Source organism: Erithacus rubecula, assembly GCF_903797595.1.
Source record: "Erithacus rubecula genome assembly, chromosome: 3".
NCBI classification, from domain to species: Eukaryota; Metazoa; Chordata; class Aves; order Passeriformes; family Muscicapidae; genus Erithacus; species Erithacus rubecula.
In genome coordinates this window covers 98200475-98214914 of record NC_136689.1, presented here as the reverse complement: position 1 = coordinate 98214914, position 14440 = coordinate 98200475, and the positions used below count along the sequence as shown (strand labels likewise).

The 14440-nt window shown below is 42.0% G+C and overlaps 2 protein-coding genes across 2 annotated transcripts in view; both read left to right on the top strand.

Moving 5' to 3' along the window:
• Positions 1-5229: 5229 nt before the first annotated feature.
• The window catches only part of TWSG1 (twisted gastrulation BMP signaling modulator 1), an 83278-nt gene continuing 74067 nt past the window's right edge, over positions 5230-14440 (top strand). The window contains exon 1 of the mRNA XM_079299677.1: positions 5230-5239. The gene's annotated coding sequence lies outside the window, so the exon portion shown is untranslated. The remainder of the gene's footprint in view (positions 5240-14440) is intronic.
• The window catches only part of ANKRD12 (ankyrin repeat domain 12), a 58556-nt gene continuing 49375 nt past the window's right edge, over positions 5260-14440 (top strand). Inside the window, exon 1 of the mRNA XM_079299676.1 lies at positions 5260-5539. The gene's annotated coding sequence lies outside the window, so the exon portion shown is untranslated. The remainder of the gene's footprint in view (positions 5540-14440) is intronic.

The following is a 14440-nucleotide window of genomic DNA, read 5'->3' as shown; positions in this document are numbered from 1 at the left end:
TTATGTACATTCTAATGTTTTGGTTTAAAAAAAAAAAAAAGCAACAGCAATTAGACTATCCAACTTACTGTGTTGGATTAAGATTAACTATAGCACAGTTTAATCTAAATTCCAGATTTTAAGAAAAGTGGTCCTGTAGACTGCATAAAGTGACTGCCTGAAAGAGTCCACTTTGGGTCAATGAGAGATGAAAAGTTGTCTCTTTTGATCTGTCAGTGAAAATTCTTTCAGCTTTTTCTAAAGCTCTTTGAAGAAGCAACAAAACTCACTATATTACAAGTCTGGTAAATGCACAAGGAACCAAACTGAAAGGAGTATATCTGACAAAATTTCATCATGTTACTTTTATTGGCAATTTATAAACAAACAAAGAAAGGTTATCTGAGCTGTGTTAAAATTCTCGCAGGTTCAGTTAGAAGAGGTTCTTCTTTAGCTTAGTTCTTCTTAGTATGATTCTGTAATCAGGAAAATGTAAAGCCCCAAAGAGCAGTAGTATTCTACTAAAAGAATAGCAAGAAAAACCAACAAACTTCCTGTGCAAGCTTATGTAGTACAGACAAGATAGTGTTGGGGGAAGACAGAATATATCAGAACAGTTCAACATGTGCCTAAGGGTAATAATATCTGACACTGGTTCTTTGATTCATAGATCCTTCTTTGACCTTATTACTGTGTACCAGCTACTTTCAAGAACTAATCTGTGTGAAATAGAGGAATTTCTTTCAATATAAAAAAGTTGAAGATTAAAAAAAAAAAAAATTGACTGCATACTGACCCTTAACACTTATGCTTATAAAACTGGGCAAATGCTTTAGCTATACGGACATGCGTTTCCATGTAAATTAGGAAATGTGGACACAACAGTCACCTGAGACCACATTGTGTTTGTCTCTTCTAAAATCTGCCATGGAACTTGTATTTGTATTACAATTGATGAGATGGAGCTTTAACTGTATAATTTAGAATTCTGTATTAGTTTGTTGTGATAGTCTGATTAATAGTACTTCACCAAACTATTCTCCCTCTTTGGAAGTAAATTCTGATTTTGCAGATTCTTACAGATTACCTGCATAACGGCTGTCTGACATGGTCTGTTCATGCATCACCATTACTGCAGTAGGCTCTGTGAAATTCCTTCACATGCCATTAAAAAAGCAGTATTACTGTTGGTAGTTCTGGGAACATAATATATCTGTAAATCACTTGTATGAGAAACTTGCTATCTCTTCCATATTACTTTATTTATAAAATGAAATTATTGAATTGCATAGAAATGGAAAAGAAAATTCAATAAATTCATGCAACCCATGAGTGAAGCAGTTTCCAAACAAGCACAAAAAAAAATCTTACATAGAAGTAGTACAGAACATAGGGCACAGGAAAAAATAGTACATGGATTGAAATCCTATCTGTCATTTAAAGTTTCTGAATGCTCTTCTGAAAGGTCACTCCATGTTTGTAATAGCCCCAGGCCTTGTAGCAGGCCAGGCATCTGGCACTATGTGGCACTTCTCTAGAGACATGAAATGAGGCAGACGGCATCTCACATCTTGATGCAAAGACAGACTCATTTTAGTATCCCAGTCTGCCTATGCTGACTGTTCCATTGCAGCAACAAAACTGTATTCTAGTTCTTAGAGCCTTACCTTATTCTAACCTCTCAAGTGTATGTTGAATACAAGTGAGGCTGTTGCATGCATTGTGGAACTATACTGTGCTGCAGTTATTCCTGGTTTTGTAACAGTGAAATCCTATGGTATTGCATAATAGTTTTGAAGGGAAACAAAGTTTTGGACCTGCCAAGCTTGAAACTTCCACCTGTACAAAAAACAAAGCTCTAGAATGCCAGAATCCACCCATTTTTAAAGCCAGACTGAATTTGCATCCCACTTTTCTCAGCAGTTTATTCCATCTGCACATGACAATTCTGATGTCTTATCTCATTAGCAGAACATGGACCTCCACAGCTCCCATATTTTGGAGATTGTTAGTGATGTTCCACAGACAAGCTGTCAGTCATTTTGATGCAACATGTGAGAATCTGCCAATCACTTGACTAGAAAAGGATAATTTACATTACACATACTGCATGGCAGAAATCTGATAAACTGAATATTGGAGGGCAGCTACAGGACTGTGAAATGATGGTAGAGAAATAAGAAAATAACTATTACTTTTCTCTCTCATCTTGCCCACTTCATTCATCAATTGTATGAGGTTTTATGGTCCTGGTTTCTCCCCAAAAACGTTTGGACAATCATTGTATTAAATGGTTAAAAAAAATTCACATTATTTCAGGTTTTGTTTGAACATTTCAAACATCTGAAGTAGAAATATGTATTCTGCATTTGCTACATGTAGCTTTTACTATATACAATAAATTATTTTCATTATTTTCACAATGGTAACTTATGCAGGATTGTGATGAGAATTAACGAGGTGATCATTATGAAAGAATTCTAGAACAGTGCAAGAATTGATACATCCAAGTTTTATGTTTTTGAATAGATAATACCTTGTGCTTGCTTTTACTAGTAGTAAAAAAAATTGTATTTTACTAGTAGTAGGACATTTTTGGTAACAAATATTAACAGGACATAATTTTCATTATCCTCAATAGCAGAGGCTCACTAATACTAATTCTAGGCAGTAGAACTAACCTGTCAAATAATTACACACTTGCAATTCTGCAGTTTTAATTGAGTGGTTAATATCCTGGATTGTAAGAGTACTGGGTGGTGAGTTAAGTAAAAAATGAGTCAATTACAGCACCAGTCAAAACATTCCTGAAACTGGTACTGCAGCAGCAACAGAACTGATTCTGTTTTCAGTAGTCTTGTTTGCCTGTCCTTGAATGAGGGAAAAATTAGCTCACATACTATATTAATTCTCTAAAAGTGGAAGATAAAGAAGCAAAAGAAACTGCACATGCTTTCACCTGGGTGGCATCTTGCAAGTTCTTATGTCAGATTTTTGTATGGCACTCAGAAATTCTCAGTTTTTCAGTTACTAGACTGAATTCAGCAATGACACAGTTCCACCAGTGCTGGACCTGTTTGTCCTAAGATCAGTAGTTCACAGGGCTGGTGACACAGGATGTTCCCCTGTGGAGGGCAGATCAAGGTAAGTCCTATGCACACCAACACCCTGCAGCTACAAAAGCATCTTGCAGCTGTGCCAGATGCAAAAGGGAGGGGCTGCTGGAAACAAGGGCAAGAAAAGAATGCAGAGTAGCAACTAGCAGTCAACTGACTGATGCTTTTCATTAGTCCAAACAGTAGTTGTTACAAAAGGCTTAAGGAACAGTATTTTTTTCCAGTTACTGATAGATATTATTATCAGATCTTAACATCTGCTGCTGCAGATACTGCTCATGAGACTCCTTCCCTGTTATTTTAGTTGCTGGTTGTGAACCTAACACACACCAAATTCCTGGAACTCCACACTACTCGTGCACAAGGACCAAAATGCAGTAACACAGTGCAGGCCACACCTGTAGCCTGTCACGTTTTACAGTGTGGATCCCTGTATAATACCATGAGAAGAAAACTTATTCTGCCTTTGGAAACTGGTCTTACTCCACTTACGCTGACATTCCATATGCTGTCTGCTATTCAATGAGTTTGCCACTGCTACAGATGGTCTCTGCCATCAACCAATTACAAAAGAATAGGAGGAAGGCAACTCCCTTTGTTACATGGTCACTCACACTGACAGTGTGTCCTGGCCACTGGACACCAAAAGAATCAAATGAAAGTGAAGGCAAGTTCCTTAACAACACAAATGATCTGTACCAGCATTTGTACAGGAAGACTGTGAAAGCAAATGAGAGAAGTTTGTCTGAACAATAAACCATGGAGCATGGGAATATGAGGGATTTTTGATGCCATCTTTTATCCATGCTTTATCCATGCATTACTTTATCCAAAGTAATCTTTTAATTCTGAAAAAAACAAAACAAAAAACCCAAAACCAAATCAACACTTTCCCGATGAATAGGAAATATTAAGGAATTTCTACCCAGTAATCCAGCAGCAGAGTGGCCACGGCAATTATGACTATGCTAAAGGATTTTGTTTAGCTGCCATGTCAAAATGCTACACCTGGCAGCCCTTCAGCACCTCCCAGAAGCGATCTGGAGAGCATTACTCGAAAACCCACGAGGACGGCACCAGTGTTCCTTAAGTCCTGCCGTATACTACTGCTGTTACAAGCAAATGCAAAACCTTCCACGAGTGCAGATGAATGACCCCTTTCCAAGGCTGCCAACTAGGGCGACATCACCAGTCAATTCCGTAACCCCTGAGATGTGTCTGACGTCTGGCTCATTGGTGCAATCAGGGCACCCCCAAAAATCTAGTCCGGAAACCCAGAGGTTGTCTTGTCCTGCTAACGCAGGCGTGTCTGAGCGGGGGGGATTGTGTCTGAGCGGGGGGGAAGGGGGATGCAGCAAGGACCAGACCCCCAGGCGCGGCGGGATCGGCATCCCACAGCCTTTCGCGACAGCCAGTGGCCACCCCGGGCTTTCTGGCGCTGCGCCACACGCACCTGCGTCCGGGGGCTTCTCCCAAACACTGCGGGGCCTTTAGCCGCAGCCCCTCCGTACCCGCTAGCGCCCGCGGATGGGATCGGATGGAAGAGGATGGGATGGAAAGAGATGGGCTGCGCCCGCCGCGCACGCGCACTACGCCGGAGAGTTAAAACTCACTGCGCCATCACCGCCGGAAAAACCCCTCCCCGGGGAGGGGGCGGCAGCGACAGGACGGGGCGAGGCAAAGCGGGGCGCTCTGGTGCCTGTAGGTCGTCTCCCGTCCCGCGGCAGGGACCGGAATAGCTCTCGTCCGCCACCTCGCCCCGTGACCAGGACCGCCGCCGCCATTTCCAGAAGGTTCCAGCGGCCGCAGCCCAAGAGGATGCGCGGCTGCCCCGGCAAACCCCCCTCGCGCATGCGCACTGCTCGCGCCTATTCCCCGTCTCAGCCCCGTCCGTCCGTGGCATCCCGCGAGCCCGTTATTTCCCGTCGCCCTGCGGGCGTCCGCGCCCGTCTCCTTCGGGATAGGGACGGCGCTGGGAATGGCGAGAAGAGGTGCGGTGCCCACCCCGCCCCGAGCGCTCTGTCGTTGGCAGCGGCACCGCTCGCCCGCGTCCCGAGCCGTGCGCGATGCCCACGTGGGCGGCGCGCGGCCAATGGGAGCGCCGCTGGGAGGGGGGCGGGGGGAGCCGAGCGGCGGCGCGGGGTGTGAGGAAAGGAGGGAGGGAGAGAGAGAGAGCGAAGGAGGGAGAGAGAGAGGGCTAGGGAGGGAGGGAGGGAGGGAGAGAAGGAAGGAGGCAGTGAAGGAAGGAAGGAAAGAAAGAAGGGCGGGCGGGGTGTTAGCAATCCCCGACAGCCCCAGCCCTCGGAGCCGCGGCTGAGCCTCAGCCCCTGGGCACTGCGAGCGGCACTCGCTGCCCTGCCCGATTCCCCGCGGCCGCGCCGTCCACAGACCCAGGAGCAGCAGGAGGAGAAGGACGCGTCCCGCTGCCGCGCTCCCGGGAGAAGGTAAGGGCTGGAGCGCACCTTCGGGGACCCCCGGCCCCACCCGGTGCCCGCGGGATGCCGCCCCCTCGTCCCCCAGCCCGGGGAGCGCCCACCCGGTGCCCGCCTCAGCGGTGTCACCGCTGCCGCCGTGTCCCCCCGGGCAGCGGGCACCGCGCCTCACGCCCGGCTCCGTCCGGCCGCGCTGTCAGCCCGTCAGCGCCGCGGCGGGAGCCATGGCCGCCGCTGTCACCGCCTGGCCCGCCGAGCCCGGCCGCTGCCCCGCCGCCCGGCGTGAGGGGCCCGGCGCCTGCGGGGGGTTCCCGCGGGAGGCCGGGCCGGGAATGTGCGGGGAAGCTGGGGAGGCGGCACGGGCGAGCGGCACGCGGGTGCCGAGCGCGGCATGGCAGTGTACACACACAGGGCACACACAGCGCACAGACACACACGCACATTACACACACGCCCCGCCTCCGTGTCGGGAATTTCGGCTGCTCCCTGCAGCCTCGGGAGTTGCTCCGCCGGTGCCGGCCCTGCCGGGCTGCTCGACAGGAGAACGCGTTCCCTGCCTTCGTTGCCAGCGCCAGGCAGCCGCCGCTGGGGATGGAGCGCGGCAACTCGCGCTGCACAGGTGACAGCAGGCAACAAAGGAAGGGCAGAGAATGAGAGGATGCAGGCTCACTTGCTCAGTTCTTCATTCTAGTTCCTGTCAGACTCTCGAGGTATCATTGATAATGTTCAGTCTTGTTTGGTTGGGTTTTTTTGTTCTGGTTTGGAGGATTTTGGGGAGGGTTTTTCTTTTTGGTTTTTTTTTTTTGTTGTTGTTTTTTTTTTTTTTTTTTTTTTTTCCTAAAGACTATGTATGCAATAAGAAATTAAAGGTTTGGGGTTTTTTTCTTTTACTTTAAACTCCGAAATAAAATAAGTATTTTGCAGAATCATAGAATCAATTAGGTTGTGAAAGACCTCTGAGGTCCTTGAGTCCAACCTAGGACCAAGCAGTGTCATGTCAAGTAGACTGTAGCACTAAATGCCATGTCCTGTCTTCTCTTAAACACCTTCAGGGGTGTTGATTCCACCACCTCCCTAAGCAGCACATTCCAGTATCAGTATTATTATTTAGTATCGGTATTATTAGCTAGAGCTCCTATGGAAATTGCCTGGACATTGTCACTGTGTTCCATGCCTTTCTTCTGCAGCCCATATGATATGGAAGAAAGGGAATCCTATGCCTCTGAATTTTCAAGGTAGTTCATGGGATCAAACAAATCTTTAATAGAGAGAAGTGAATGAGTGGTGATGCTTATAGGAACAAAAAGCTATTGGACAGATGTGGAGCCATCCAAACGTACTTATGTTCCAGGAAAAAACTGTCTAATCTTGGAATGCTAGGAAAGGGTGAGATCATGATGTCTATAAGAAATCATTAACTATTATTAAAATAATTGTTTATTGACAAGCCATGATTTGGAGGTTGGGGGCACCTCCTCTCTTAATTTTGAAACAGCAAGGGTATGGCTGTTTTTCAGTATGCAAGTTGAAGGTAGTGTGGTTGTCCTCAAGTATTGGTTGCTGTAGGTAAGGGACGTGGGTGAGCTGCTGTGCAGGTGCTGTGTAGCTGCAAGGAACCTGTGCTTTCTTTCCTTCTTTTTTCTGTAATCCTTAGTATAGTTCAGTTTGCTGGGTAAAAATCCCCAGAGCAACACATCTTCAGCATTATCTGAGGTGCCAAGGTATTTCAGCTGCTCTTACTGTTTGAGGTCTGTGCAGGTGTTTTTCTTCATTCTTTGAGATGGAAATTCAGACTCCCTGCTGACCTTGTGACTTGATCACCTGGGGACCTTAATCTCACCCTCTGTGAATTTAGTAGGTTTCTGTGCAAGCTTGAGAAACGGTCTATTCAAATAAAATTGTAGGGTTTGAGGTACATCAGAGTATTTCTTTGGGAAGGTAATGGTGAAACCATTGACTGACTGTGTCTTTTTGCACTCCACCTCCTCCCTTAATAGTTCTACTTTTCTGTATGTGTTGTGCAAGCTAAAATGTCAAGGAGTAACATTGTTTTTCTTGGCACCCAGAGGGCCATGATGGCTTTCTTGTGGCAATGTCCATTTTTCAGTGTGGTGTGGGAGTCCCTTTTCCTATTTCCTGGCTTTTCTGTAGCAATCACTGAGTGTGGGCTGTTGATCACAGTGTCTTTGAATCTTTCAGAAAGATGACAGCTCAGTCTTTCAAATATAAATATTTCTGCCTTTCTATTGCCATCACTCTGTGTGTTCTTCTCCCACCCAGAGGATTATTCAAAATTGTTTGTGAACTCAGAATACTACAGACATTAAAGCTTAGGACAGATGTTGTGTAAGAAAGCAAACTCCACTCCACAAACTGAAGTCTGTGTGTAGTTTCTTCTAACAGGCTTGCACAATAGGTGACTTCTTAGAGGAAAGGGCCTTTTAATAAGCAGGCTGCATGAGTGCTTGTGTGAAGCTTCTGTGTTTGCTTGTCAATAGATGCAGGAGGTACTGCTATGTTACCACTTAACCGTATGATTTAAAGCATACACTGAAAGTTGAATATCTGTTTATAAATCAGTGGTCATCAGTCATTCTCAAAAAACAAGTTCTTTGCACCCTTAGATGTCTGCTTAAATTGCTAGTAACTCCATAAGCTGTTGCAGCTTTAACTTAAGTCTTGGGTATCCTTTTTAGTGGAAATATAGGCACCTAGAAATGACTGATTTAGAACTTCTTCCTTGGTATGCACAACTTCTTCCTCAGTTTTGGGCATACAGGCAGGAAAACGAATTGTATTTGTTGAACTGATTGACCATGTTTAGACAATCTTAGGCCGATGAAATTGCCTGAGAGTCTAGTGGAGTTGGTCCTCTTTAAAACTGGAAAAAACTATTGATCACAAAATATGTAATGATTAACCTGCTACCACACTGTTAATATAAACACTCAGTACAACCTACTTATATTTTTTTGGATCCTGTTAACAAATTGATGGGCTGGGCATGGCTGGTGTTTCTTCTTTTCCGTATTCTATTGCAGATGGAGTATTACAAATGTTGATTGGTCATTTAGTCTCCAAATCAAACTATTTTTTAACTACATCATTAGACTCTACTTAGACTCTAGTGACAGATGGTATGAAATAAATATTAGCACAAACTAAGTCTTGCATTTTGTGTTATTACACTGAATGATTTTATTAACAGAAGTCAGAGCTCTGCTAACATTTATGTTTTTTTCTTGTCAGTTCATTATTATTCCAGAACCTAGAAAAGTCTTAAAAGTTCTGTAAGCTTACGGAGGCAGTTGAGGATCTTTATTGCCACCCTGCTTAAAGACTAAATATTCATGTAGAGACATGAAGCCCTTGAGAGTATAACTTTGCCTTTGTTTATTTTAGATTATTTCCCTGGATCTGATGAAGCATCCTTATGTCTGCTGCAACTGCTTTTGTCTTTTGCAAGCAACAGATGAATAAATGCTCATAATTTTCATAGCTTCTACACAGAGTGCTCTAGGTAGTGTTAATGTCACAAGAGGGTTGATTTTACACTGGTTTATGTTAAGAAAAGCCATTAGCAACATTAGAGACAGAATTACTGGCTATATTAGAGGCAAAAACTGAAAATGTACTCTGAGGAGGGAAACTATGCATTTTCTTCTCTGGTCCTGTCATCTGCTTTCTACCCATGAGTAGCCTGCTGGAGCTAGAGTGTAGTGGAACAGCTCTTTCTTTGCATTGTGTCTTAGATTCATGAGGCTGGAAAGCATCAGAGGTAGAAAGCACTTCCCCCCCTTCCTTTCTGGGCTTCAGAATGTATTCAGTGCAACAAACCCCAAATAACTCTTACATATTTTCAAGTGTTCTGTGGTAGATCTTGTTTCATGACAGCAGAAATGAGCTTGTGTATAAAGACATTTCCTATGGTTTCCCTTCTCTTTCCAAGCCTTTTGCATCAGTTCTTTTAAAGAGGTATCTGGCTATCAAACCTTTCAAGCTCTGTTGGCCAGGTAACTATCTTAGCTGGTTTGTGGAAATGTCTTCCTCTTGTTTGCTTCCTTCAATGGTCTGTGCAACAAACACCTAACTGAGAGAAGTCAACTTTCTGTGGTGCTTTGTGCTCTTCAGCAACCTGCTAATATGGGTTCATACTACTAGTTTAATTATTAAGGAAAAATGGGCCTTTCATTTAGTGTTATTCTCTTTCATGTGTGGGTAATGCTAATCTATTGATCTTTTGACTTCAAGAAGAAACGGGTGTTTTGACACGTTTTACCTTTTTAAAGCAAATTTAAAAAATAATCCTGGTTTTTATCTTGAAAATAATGGCTGTTTGCTTTCCAGTTCCTTCTATTCTCCAGATGACACAGTAAAACTTCAATGAAAGTTAACTGCAGTATTCACTGTAGTTTTACAGCCCTAAATAGTTATACTTGTCTTCAAACAGTATTCTGCTTGTTCTGTTTCCTCTCCATCTGTTCCCTCGCTGTCTCTTTTTCCCTGAAGAAAGATTATTTCTGTAGGAGATGACAGATGATTTTGTTGTTATTTTTGTGAGATTTAGTGATGGCCAAGAGGTGGCAATAAAGCATGTTGAATATGTTGCATGTTTTCACAACTCAACCTGGACAGAAACCTCTGTTATCCAGTTGGTAACCCACGAGTAAGCCAAGATTGCTTTCTGTCCTGCATCTTCTGCTTTAGATTCTTCTTATGAATGGTAGCACTCCAGCTACCTGTTTTACCTGTCCTGAATCCTGCTATAGCTGAAGGACTGTGAGTAGGTGTTGGCAGTTCATCTGTTCTTAGCCTGTGAAGGGCCTTTGTGTGTGTTTTAAATAATGCTCTTTGTGGCAGTGCTGCACATAAGTTGTGGGTTTTCTTGAGCTTAGATTGACAAATTAATCATTAGTTTATGAAGACTTAAACATAAATTACTGAGGTTCTAGTAATAGTGTATGGCATAGTTATGAAATATCTTGTCCTGGAGATCTGTAAGTTTCCAGAGAGAAAGTATGTTCCTGTGGCAGGAGTTGAAAATTGCTTGGCAGTAGGTTTGCTTATCTTAGGTTTGTCTAAGTACTATGTACTGATAAAAAGGCTTTTAAGTTTTATTCTGGTTGATTCTGCATATGCAATAGTCTTTCTTAATTGAAAAATACTTATTTAGTTGCATCTTTAAGTAATAACCAGTAGATCAAACCTGACGTTTACAGCTCCACTTCTCCAAGTAATTTAAAGAGTGTATCATATTAAGCTGAACTGTGCAGGTGTTTCCTTTGAACCCATAGCTCATCCTAAAAAAGACTCAAGAGGAAGCACCTGTGAACATTCAAGTTTATAGACTTGTAGCTTTAAAGGGAGGAGTAATGGATTTTGCAATAAGTGCCTTTGGCTCCTAAGAGCCAGAGTTCTTGGGCTAGCATATTTTTATTTCCTTGGGATAGAATTCCTCTTTGTAGAATGAAGGATCTCCTTTATTTTGAGAGACTATTGAGAATAAAGGGCAATCCCTTTAGGCACTCCAGAGACTCTGTGTCTTATTCTAAGAGGTGAGGTTGTTTTTCCATGTAAAAGTTTATTTTGACACCCAGGTCTTTCCCTCAGTAGGGATATAATGTTTGCATTCTACATAGTTGTCCTAATACAGTTGGGGTGTGACACCCATACTCACATGATGCACTGGTTCTTCTGGCCCCTATGTGAGGATTTGTTAGAATAGAAGCTGTCCTGACTACATAGCAGAAGTTTCTGGAGAAGACAGAAGGCACAGACCTTGTCCTATGCTGAAGGTGTCAGCAGGAGGAGAGAACAACCTGTAGCCATTCTGTTGCTGAGGTAAAGATCATCTGCATTTCTGATTCATGGGACAGAATCACAGACTGGCTGAGGTCAGAAGGCCCCTCTGACCCTCTCATCTATTCCCTCCCAGGCTCCCTGCAGGCTCAGCTAGAGCAGTGTGCCTATGGTCACGGCCAGTTGAACCTGGAATTTTGCCCAAGTAAAATATTATGTTCTAATTTTACTTAGTCTGTTGGGATTCTTTGAACTTATTGTGGAAGGCTTGATAAATTATAAAACTGTCAAACTTTTTTATTATTCAAATATGTAATACAGCTTTTTTTCAGCTGTTGTAGTTAGTGTGTTTTTCCTGCCTAATTTAATTTTTAATAATCAAAGGATGCATTCTTCCTGTACTGCCTCTGTGTGGTAGTCTTGTAAAGCTGTGGTACATTCTACTATAGTTCTGCTATGCAGATTCTTAATTAAGTAATTTATTTAAAACTATTTTAATTACTAATTAGCTGGTTGCATAGTAGGACTTCTTTGCATTTCATTTCTCCTGTTAAAAATGCAGATTCTGATATTTATTTTTGAAGAAAGAAATGTCTTCTGTACACTACTTGTGCTATAACTTAATGGAAAAAGTCTTTTCCAGTGCTTGACTCTGAGTAAGCTTATGAGTGAGAAACTGAAAGTGAAACAATCTTATTTTCAGTTGCCGAAGGAGAAATATGAAAAGTAGCTGAAGTATAGTTAGCAATAAGAGAATTTATTCAGAAATTATTATTTGAATATTGAGTCTGTCTGCAAAGGAAGTTAGTCCTTTTTTATGATCCTTTGGAATTCTTTAAAAAAGAAAAACAATTATTTATTCAATCTGTTCAGTTTGTACTGGTTCGTTCTGTTAGTTTCTTTCCAGTGATTCCTTGCAGAACAGCCAGACTGTGTGAGAACAATAATGCTAGTATCCTCCTTGAAAAGACAAAGGTTTAATCTGAGAATAGAGAAATGCACTTGAGAATAATACAATACTGACAAGTGTCCTTCAGATTCATCTTGAATTCTGGCACTGGTTCAGTTCCTTATTGGCTCACATGAAGGAATGCTGTAGAAATAGTATAAGTGGTTCAGAAGGAATGATGCCTCTTGTCACTATGCAGGAGCCACTCCTGCCACACTGAAATGAGGGTTGATGTCTGACTTCTGAAAGGAAGATTTGTCACCATTCTGGGAGAGGCAGTGGGTTTTTTTGTTTGTTTGTTTGTTTCTGTTTGTTGATAATGCCAGGAGATTACCAGAGATAACCCTATTCCTAAACATTAATTTCTTACATCTTATCCTTCCCATTTTGTGGTAGGGTGTGTGTATCTATATGCATAAAGAGAAGCTTCAACACAAGTCTCTCAGAATCAGGGAGGAGTTTCTGCTTTTAAATAGTTCCTAACCATTCTTTAAGGAAAATATCATCTGGTTTATGTTATGTAAGTTCCACAAACTTGCAGTTTTTGTACTTTAAGCTGTTCAATTTAAAATCAGTGTTTTCATAAAATGTAAATGCTTTCAATGCAGCACTTTTCCTGGTTATTGGGAGGAAATTATATGAATGGATAGTGGTAGTAGAATGGTCTGCCTTTTTTTTGCAAGATAATACCAGCTTATTGATAAAGGTTGTGCCATTCCTGTGCAATCTGGGATGCCATTGTGATATCAAGCATCCTACTGTTCTATGCTTTTCTAGAAAGTCACCTTTTTCCAAGCCTGTTGTGAAAGTTACTAATTACTTAAGACTATGGGTTTGCAAGTTCACTTGTAATATGTGTCCAGTGTACATGCTTCACTATTAAGCAATCCCACAGCCTTCAAAAACTTTTCTGAAATATTGAAGGATCTCATAATCTTAAACTGGTAGAACTGCTGTTCTGAAAGTCTGTCCTGAATATAGACATCTGTACTGTTTCTGTATAAAATCAGAGAGTACTTACTGTAAAGAGAGTTCTTTGGCCCTATGTGTTCCTTCTACTAAACAATGAATAAACAACTAATATGTAGGATTTCAGACTTGTGACACTATTTCTGATCAAAAATTAAAAAAATAACTCATAGTATTTGATACCTGTTCCTTCAGGTACCTTCTCAACTCTCTGTTTATATCAAGTATTTTTTAGGGATCCCTGTTGCAAAGCACCATCCTCCCTACTCACCTGTTTTCAAACTTGTGCCATCCTGTCTGTCCAGGTCATGTTTGTCAACATTGTTTTTCACCCTAAATAACATTATGTAAACAGATTAATTCCAAAGGCTTTTTTTTTTTTTTTTTTTTTTTTAGTATGGAAGAGAGAGAGTCATTTGGGAAAAGTATTCATCTTTTCCCTCCTTTTGCTTTTCACCTTTTTTCAGCACCTTACAGGGCTTTGCTGGCAGTTTCTTGGTGTCTTATTTTGGATGGATCTTGATGCAGTTTGGTTTACACAGATTTAGGGTCCATGAATCTAAATAATTATTTGAGAGTGTCCCATCCTTTAAAAATTGTCTTTTTGGATACTTGGTCTGCAATAATCAGTATACTGCTGTGAGATGTTGAAGTAAAGCCTACCACACTTTGTTGGCTTTTTTTCAGTTCTTCCCTGTTCAGTTATCCATGTGGAAGAATTTAAAGGCCATTTATAGATACCTGAGATCCTCCTCATTTTCCTCTGTCGTGCTCTGCTGGTAATTTTTAGGTCTTACATGCCAAACAATATTTAGTTGGTTGACATAGCACCTGCAAGGATATTTTGACAAAATGTTAGTTTTTATGCATTTTTTGCAGTTCCTTGGAAAGACATAAGCAGTAATTAATTCCATATAAGTTTACAATTGTGATACCAACAGACTGCTTTCATTTTTTATTTTTTTTAAATAATCTTGATATGTGTAGTGACATTTGCAGTGGGAGGATCTCAGAATCTGTTTGAGACTGGAAACTTCAGAGAAAGTAAAGGAAGGAAATGGGAGGAGTATGTTGCAAAAGAAGTGAAACAAGTGCTTCTTGTCTATATTTGCATGACTTCTTGCTGTGTTCTACAGTGTGGCTAACCTTCACCTTCTGCTGTACCAGAAATGCTGTCTGCTGTATATAAGAGCAGC